Source organism: Kogia breviceps, chromosome 3, assembly GCF_026419965.1.
Source record: "Kogia breviceps isolate mKogBre1 chromosome 3, mKogBre1 haplotype 1, whole genome shotgun sequence".
In the NCBI taxonomy this organism is placed as follows: domain Eukaryota; kingdom Metazoa; phylum Chordata; class Mammalia; order Artiodactyla; family Physeteridae; genus Kogia; species Kogia breviceps.
Window position 1 is genome coordinate 155,181,564 of NC_081312.1, and position 7,233 is coordinate 155,188,796.

Below are 7,233 nucleotides of genomic sequence, written 5' to 3' on the forward strand. Positions count from 1 at the left end.
AACTACTATAAACATCCCCGCACAGGCTTTTGTGTGAACATAATTTTCAGTTCCCTTGGGTAACTACCAAGGGGTGTGATTGTTGGGTCATATGGTGAGAAACGGTAAAAGTATGTTTAAATTAGTAAGAAACTGCCAAACTGTCCTCCAGGGTGGCTGTACCATGTTGCATTCCCACCAGCAACTGAGAGTCCCTGTCGCTCCACATCCTCGCCAGCATCTGCTGTTGTCAGTGCTTTGGGTTTTCACCATTTTAATAGGTGTGTGGTGGTGAAATGTTTCCATCGACATTTTAAAAACATAAAAGTCTTTGTCCATGGATCATATATCTGAGTCCATGGCTGAACTGGCTGCAACAGTGACTGTGTCATAGTGAAGTTGTATAACCAATTCATTGCTGGTGGGGTGATCTTAATTAACCATGAGTAACATAACCAGCTGAATCTTTATTCCAAGTTGGGAGCTAGTACACTTAAGTTATCTACATAATTTAGTATAAACTTTGGTCTCAATTTTTCATTTATTTGAGACCAGACATGCACACATTCCTAAAATAACTGTATAATTATAGCCTGGGTATAATTTATTAACTTAATCAAATTATTTGCTAATTTACATATACAGAGCCATCACAAAGCATTATAGTAACATTACTAATAGCTACTATTTACTAAATGCTTAATAAGTGCCAGGCACTATTTCAGGGTTCTATATGAATTTTTCTCACAGCAGCCCTGGGAGGAAAGTGCTGCTACAGTATCTCATGGATTTTAGGATGCACGTTTCTGAAATCGAGACTTATCTTACAGTCAGTGGTGTTTCACAGTCCGTGTCACATTGACACAATCATTTTTCTCTATCTAGACACAACTTGGACTAAAAGCCTTTTGTTGATGCTTTCTGGTAAGAACAAGAAAGTCCAGCATCAAGACTTGCAGAATGTCCTGAAGACAACAGTAGGACATTCTTGTAAGAAGTGCTCCAAATTCCACACTGCTGATGGCCCACATGATTATACTGTAAAGAAAAACATGGACACTGACAGCTCTGAGGTGAAAGTGATTCAGAAGAAGGACACCGAATGTGACCAACTTTTAGGAGAAGATTAAATAATATATGCATAAGAGTGATATATGATTTTCTAAAAAGTCTCTGTCTAAATAAATCTAAAAGATCTCTCAATAACATGAAATAAAAATTTAAATGCTAAGAAAGTATCATGTCAGTTTAACTGTCATTGTTTCTTGTGCATGTGTGTTTTTTGTTGTGGTACATCAATCAATAACGTATTTTACAATTGATGGTGTCTATGAAATACAGTACTCTTCCCGTTGTTCAGAAGAGGAAACAGAGGCTGAGGGTGATTAAATAACTCACCAAGCAAGTGAAAGACAGAGCCAAGATCTTCACTCGGGTCTGACTGCACATCCCAGCTCTTAGCCAGTCTGCACCCCACTGTTCACAGCTCAGTTTTCGATATTATGGTGTCAACTTCCTTTGCCCTGTGAGTCACCTAACACAGAGCACTCACACAGGTATTTGGCTCGAGGCAGTGCAGGTTAACCAGATACCTTCAAGCCCATCTAGATAATCTTGGGAGGAGGGAACTGGCATTCCTGAGTTCTTTCTACTCCTGGGACCATTTGCAAATGAAAACAATGGATTCTTTCAGTCTCTTTTAAGAAATATTCATTATCTCAGACAAGACCTGGGCCTCAGGTCTTTTTCTCAAAATGAAAATCCGAAGCAATATTAACATGCAAGATAACGAAAATGGCTGTGTAAACCGAGTCAAGAAAAAATACAACAAGATATAAATTCAAGGAAAAGATGGCTTTGGGGGAAACATAAGCAGAATATTCTCGGCTTGTGTCCCCATAGTGTTCCCCCACAAAAACATTATGACCCACAGAGCTGCATGCTCAGTTACTGCAGCTCGAATGGTGAAGGCAGGGCACAACACACAGCTTGAACGCTCTTTTTTTATTTGCTTCTTGTACCTCATAAATATGTTCAATTATTCAAATTAAATTGTATCAAAGCCAGCTCAGCCCAAAAGATAACATTTCCTGCCCTCGCAAGGTATTTGCCCTATTTATCCCAGAACACAGTCAAAGAAAACATACTTCGAGAACTACTCCCTTGTTTTGCCGAAAGCAGAATGTACAACAAAGGACATCGAACTTAATTAGCACATTAACATAATCACATCAAGCATAGATGTAGCACTTGATAATAGGAAATTGGGTAAATCAAAGCAAATGATTTCAGCCCCACGCTTTATGATTAGACCAAAAAACCCCAAAAAGGATAGCTTAAATGCTGTCAGATGCATTTACCGCAGTTGTTCCTAATTTATGAGGTTGGAATTGTTGACACCAAAAGAGTGCTTCAATTTCTCTTCATATTTTAATCAGTCAAAAGTTTAAGCACACATATTTTCCTACTTAGAGGCTTCCTTCTGACCTTCTGTGCTAAACGTAGATGCTCTTCTGCTTTCAACAGCATCCCCCACTGGAGCTATAACGCTATTGTGAGAAGTTTTACAATGAAAACACGGTGGTCATGCAGATTTCAAGAACTCTCCGACTCAGGAGGCAGAAAGTGGGCAGAAAGCTGGTGGGGGTTTTCTAGGCTGAACTTGTCTTGTATTTTGGGTTTTTGTTGTTGTTTGTTTTTAAATCTTTATTAAATCTGTTACAATATTGCTTCTGTTACATGTTATGGTTTTTTTGGCCACGAGTAGGCACGTGGGATCTTAGCTCCCTGATCAGGGATCAAACCTTCACCCCCTGCATTGGGAGGCAAAGTCTTAACCACTGGACCACTAGGGAAGCCCCTTGTCTTGTATTTTGTACCAGACTTTTTCCAGGAATTTGCATGTATTTACCAGTCTCAGCTGCTTCTTTTCAACCTATTTAGGCGATTTGCAATTATAGATCATTTTCTTAGTGGAGGCAGAAAAATGTGACACATCAGATGCTATTTTTGTGACATCTCAGAAGTTAACAGGCAAGAAAGAGACAGAACCCACAGACACTATAGAGCGATAACAAAACACAGGTGTTGGCGTCACACAGACCTGGATCTGTCACTTAGTCACTGTGTCACCCTAAGCTGCTTAACCTTTGCATTTAAAGTGCGAATAATGACACCTAGTTCATTGCACTGTTATGGGAATCTGCTGAGATAGTATAGGTAACACAGCACCTGGCACAGGTAAACTGCTCACCAGATGTTAACTAGTCAGAACGAGAATGGGAAGGTCACTATGAGGATAAAACGTGAGAGGTTCTTTGAAGATGAATCCAAGGAATAGGCACGGGGTAACTCTGCAGAGCCAGCTCTTTGAGGATCGCAACTTTCCTATGCACATCACAAAAGGAAAACTTCAGGACAAGCTCAGTCCCAGCTTTCCTTGTGAACCGCTTTGCCTCATCTAATTCCCGGCCCCTCATTCGATACTGTGTTCAGTCTCCCCGGTTGCTGTTCGATTATCCCTCAGACTCTGCTTCACCCTTTGGGTTTGGGGTTCCTTCCAATTCCTAAGCTGGTTGAAATATTCCTTCAATGCTCCATTTATTCCCATTTCTTCCCTCTCTTCTCCCTGTGACCTCCCCCAGCACTTTATCTGCACCACTCTTCCGGATCTGGTGATATTTTGCCATTTCCATCGCTGTCTGGACAGTAAGCTTCTTGAGGGCAAAGGCTGCATCCCCCATTTATGTCCCAACCTGATGATTTATACTATGGGGATGGTTTACCCAACGCATGACTCACTTTCCCTGAGAACTGCCCGTTGAGAGCAGAGTGCCCTGCGGTTGCCATGTTGCCATGTGGCTACAGTTGTTGGGATTCAGGGAAGACACACTGAAATGTGTGGGGCAGCCATTTTCCATCCTGTTCCTGGAGAGGCAGAGAAAGAAAAATGGAAGAAAGGCAAGAATGAAACAGACACGCAGGGAGAAAGAGATGGGGAGAGAGAAGAGTTTGAGTATCTGAGGGCTTTTTGGCTCTTGGGTACCATGAACGGTCCTGTGACCTTCAAGCCTTAGGGCTCCCCAAAGCATTCCGGAGCCCATATCTATTTTTAGTCCTGAAGCCACTTGAGTTGCTTCCCTTTACCTGCAACCAAATAATTTTAATTAAGACAAATCTGCATTCAACAGAACTTCTGACTTTTCATTGTACAATGCATGACGTTCTGTCATAAAATTGGATTTGAGTTACGTAAGAGTGGCCTCCTTTATCTTTGTGCCATTACAAGGACTGCTGTTTCTTCCTGCATTGCACAAGCTCATATTTTAAACTTGGTGGCATTCTTTTTGCACAGTCATTTGATTCAATGTTTACATGCCTGTAGACCTCACCCACCGAGAGTCCTTGAAGGCAGGACTCTACAACCTGAATGCCTAAGGCGTGGAAGAGTTCATTCCTCTTTCCATCTGTAAATGCCAAATGGGCACTTTTCAGGTCTCCACACTTGAAGGTTTGCAAGAATGTGCCCAAACTGGTGTTTTGGGAGAGCATATGGCTGCTATGGGAGAATTCTAGAAACAGTACTGAAAGATGGGAAGGGGTCTGGTTTTCTCACTGCTCTACATTCTTGGACTTGAAGAATTCTCAAGCACTGTCTTCCAGGCAAATACTCTGTTCATGACAACCAAAGAAAAAGAGCAACGGTTTGGTAATAGTCAATGAATGATTATCGATCATTTTAAAATTCTTAATATCACTGATACACAATAAGAGACCAGTAGCTGGGCAGGATTAATCAATGGTCCAATTAATCAATGGTCCAAGCCACACTCTGCCATAAACAAATTAATGAAGGTTCATTCTTAGGGCTTGTCGATGACACAGACTTGATCTATTTGATGGGCAACCCAGTAATGCAGTACAGAGCCCAGCCCAGCCCAGGGAGGCCAACCAGAGGGGTACCGCAGGCTGGCTTTGGAAAAAAGGCATCTGAAGACTCTCATCACAAGTCATGTCGTTGGGTCTTCACTTTGCTATTAAACCACAAATAAGCCAATGTGCCACTCACAAAATATTCTTCTAAAGTTCAGGACATTTACCAAAGTTATTTTCCGCTCTCTTTGACATACCACTTGTGCAATTCAAAACTGTGCCTTCAGGGACTAATCTACAACATATTAAATTGTGCCCTTAAGTGTGTCTCTGTTTACACACAACGAACGGAGGGCCACTTCCATACTTTTCCTAAATCTGTGGCCAAAATGTCTTGTTTTATTTTGGAGAAACATTTACTTCTCGTGTTCTTTATTCCCAGATATGATTTTCTTGCCTCTATTCCCCTAAGGTAAGTTTCTCAGTTATTACAGTGGGGAAATTTTTTTATTGAATAAGCTTTGGGGACATGGTGAGAATAGAAAAAGAATTGACTATATATTGTGCACACTGTCATTAAAATGATAAACTTCTAATATCAGAATTGTACATATGGATTCAGTGCTGAAAGTTTAAAATACTGAAAATTTTGAGTGTGCTTTGACAGAATATGAGGAAATTGAAGGGGAAATAGTGGAAAGTTTCTAAACAGGAAACAAAGATAGCAGCTTACACCATCAGTAATGGCCATTAATGTTCCCTTCTCTCTTTTACAATTTCTCTGAGTCTTGAATACTAGCAGAAACTAGGTTCCAAATAAAAAATTTCTGTTACGATTGATCAGCAATATGTACCTTTTATACTGGACAAAGATACAGAATGTTTCTCTTTGATATTAACATAGGATTAAAAACCCACTCTGCTTTTCATTTGTTACTAATATTATGACCTTAGACTCCCTCTAATATCTGCTTCTGATAACTGTAATATATAAGCATATTATTTTATTTATTTATATTAAAGATATTTAAATATGTTTTTCTTCTCATAATTATAAACATAATTTAGTTTCATAAAAGCTGAGACTGATTATTGATGAGATTGCAGTTGTATGTGTACAAGAGCTATTCAAAGAGCAGTTAAAAAGGAAACCCATGAAAAGATAAACAATATTCTCATGAATTTTTGCTATGCAGCTTTCAAAGAATGTTCTGGATTTATACATTTGTATGGGGATTTTAGTTTCATGAATTACTTTGGGAACAGTATCAGTTTAATATTTTAATATCCCTGCCTATTTTCCTTTGATAAGGAACCATTACTGCTTAATAAACATTCTCTGTATTTTAAAATGTTTATCCTTTCAATTTAACTATATCAGATCCTCTCTTGCTTGCTTGAAATCTTACTACAAATGTCCTTATTTCATTTGCATGTTATTAAATATGGTGAGATGTCTTCCTGACTCCATCATATTCACCAATTCATTATTTTTTATATTCACTACTGTATGTAGCAATTATAGTTTGTTTTTAAAAGTAGGTTATAGAAAAAAAGAATTATGTGATATATATATAAAGTTTTAAAGCATTCAAAATAATATTAGAGTTTGCATATACATGTGTGTATTTTGTGTATATAATTTTAATATACAGAAACGTTAGTTTAAAGGTAAATTAACAACCATTTCAGATAAATCTATGGAAAATGACAAAAGCATAATTTGGAGATTTGGAAATCAATTACAGGAAAAAAACTGTCAAAGATACAAATACGTGGAAGCTAAACAGTGTGCTACTAAATAACCAAGAGATCACTGCATAAATCAATGAAGAAATTAAAAAATACATAGAAACAAATGACAATGAAAACACAACAACCCAAAACCTATGGGACACAGCAAAAGCAGTTCTAAGAGGGAAGTTTATAGCAATTCAATCTCACCTCAAGAAACAAGAAAAATCTCAAATAAACAATCTAACCCTACACCTAAAGCAACTAGAGAAAGAAGAACAAAGAAAACCCACAGTCAGTAGAAGGAAAGAAATCATAAACATCAGAGCAGAAATAAATGAAATAGAAATGAAGAAAACAATAGCAAAGATCAATAAAACTAAAATTGGTTCTTTGAGAAGATAAACAAAATTGATAAACCCTTAGCCAGACTCATCAAGAAAAAAAGGGAGAGGATGCAAATCAATAAAATTAGAAATGAAAAAGGAGAAATCACAACCGACACCACAGAAATACAAAGGATTATAAGAGACTACTACAAACCACTATATGCCAATAAAATGGGCAACCTGGAAGAAATGGACAAATTCTTGGAAAGGTACAATTTTCCAAGATCGAACCAGGAAGAATTAGAAAAACTGAACAGAC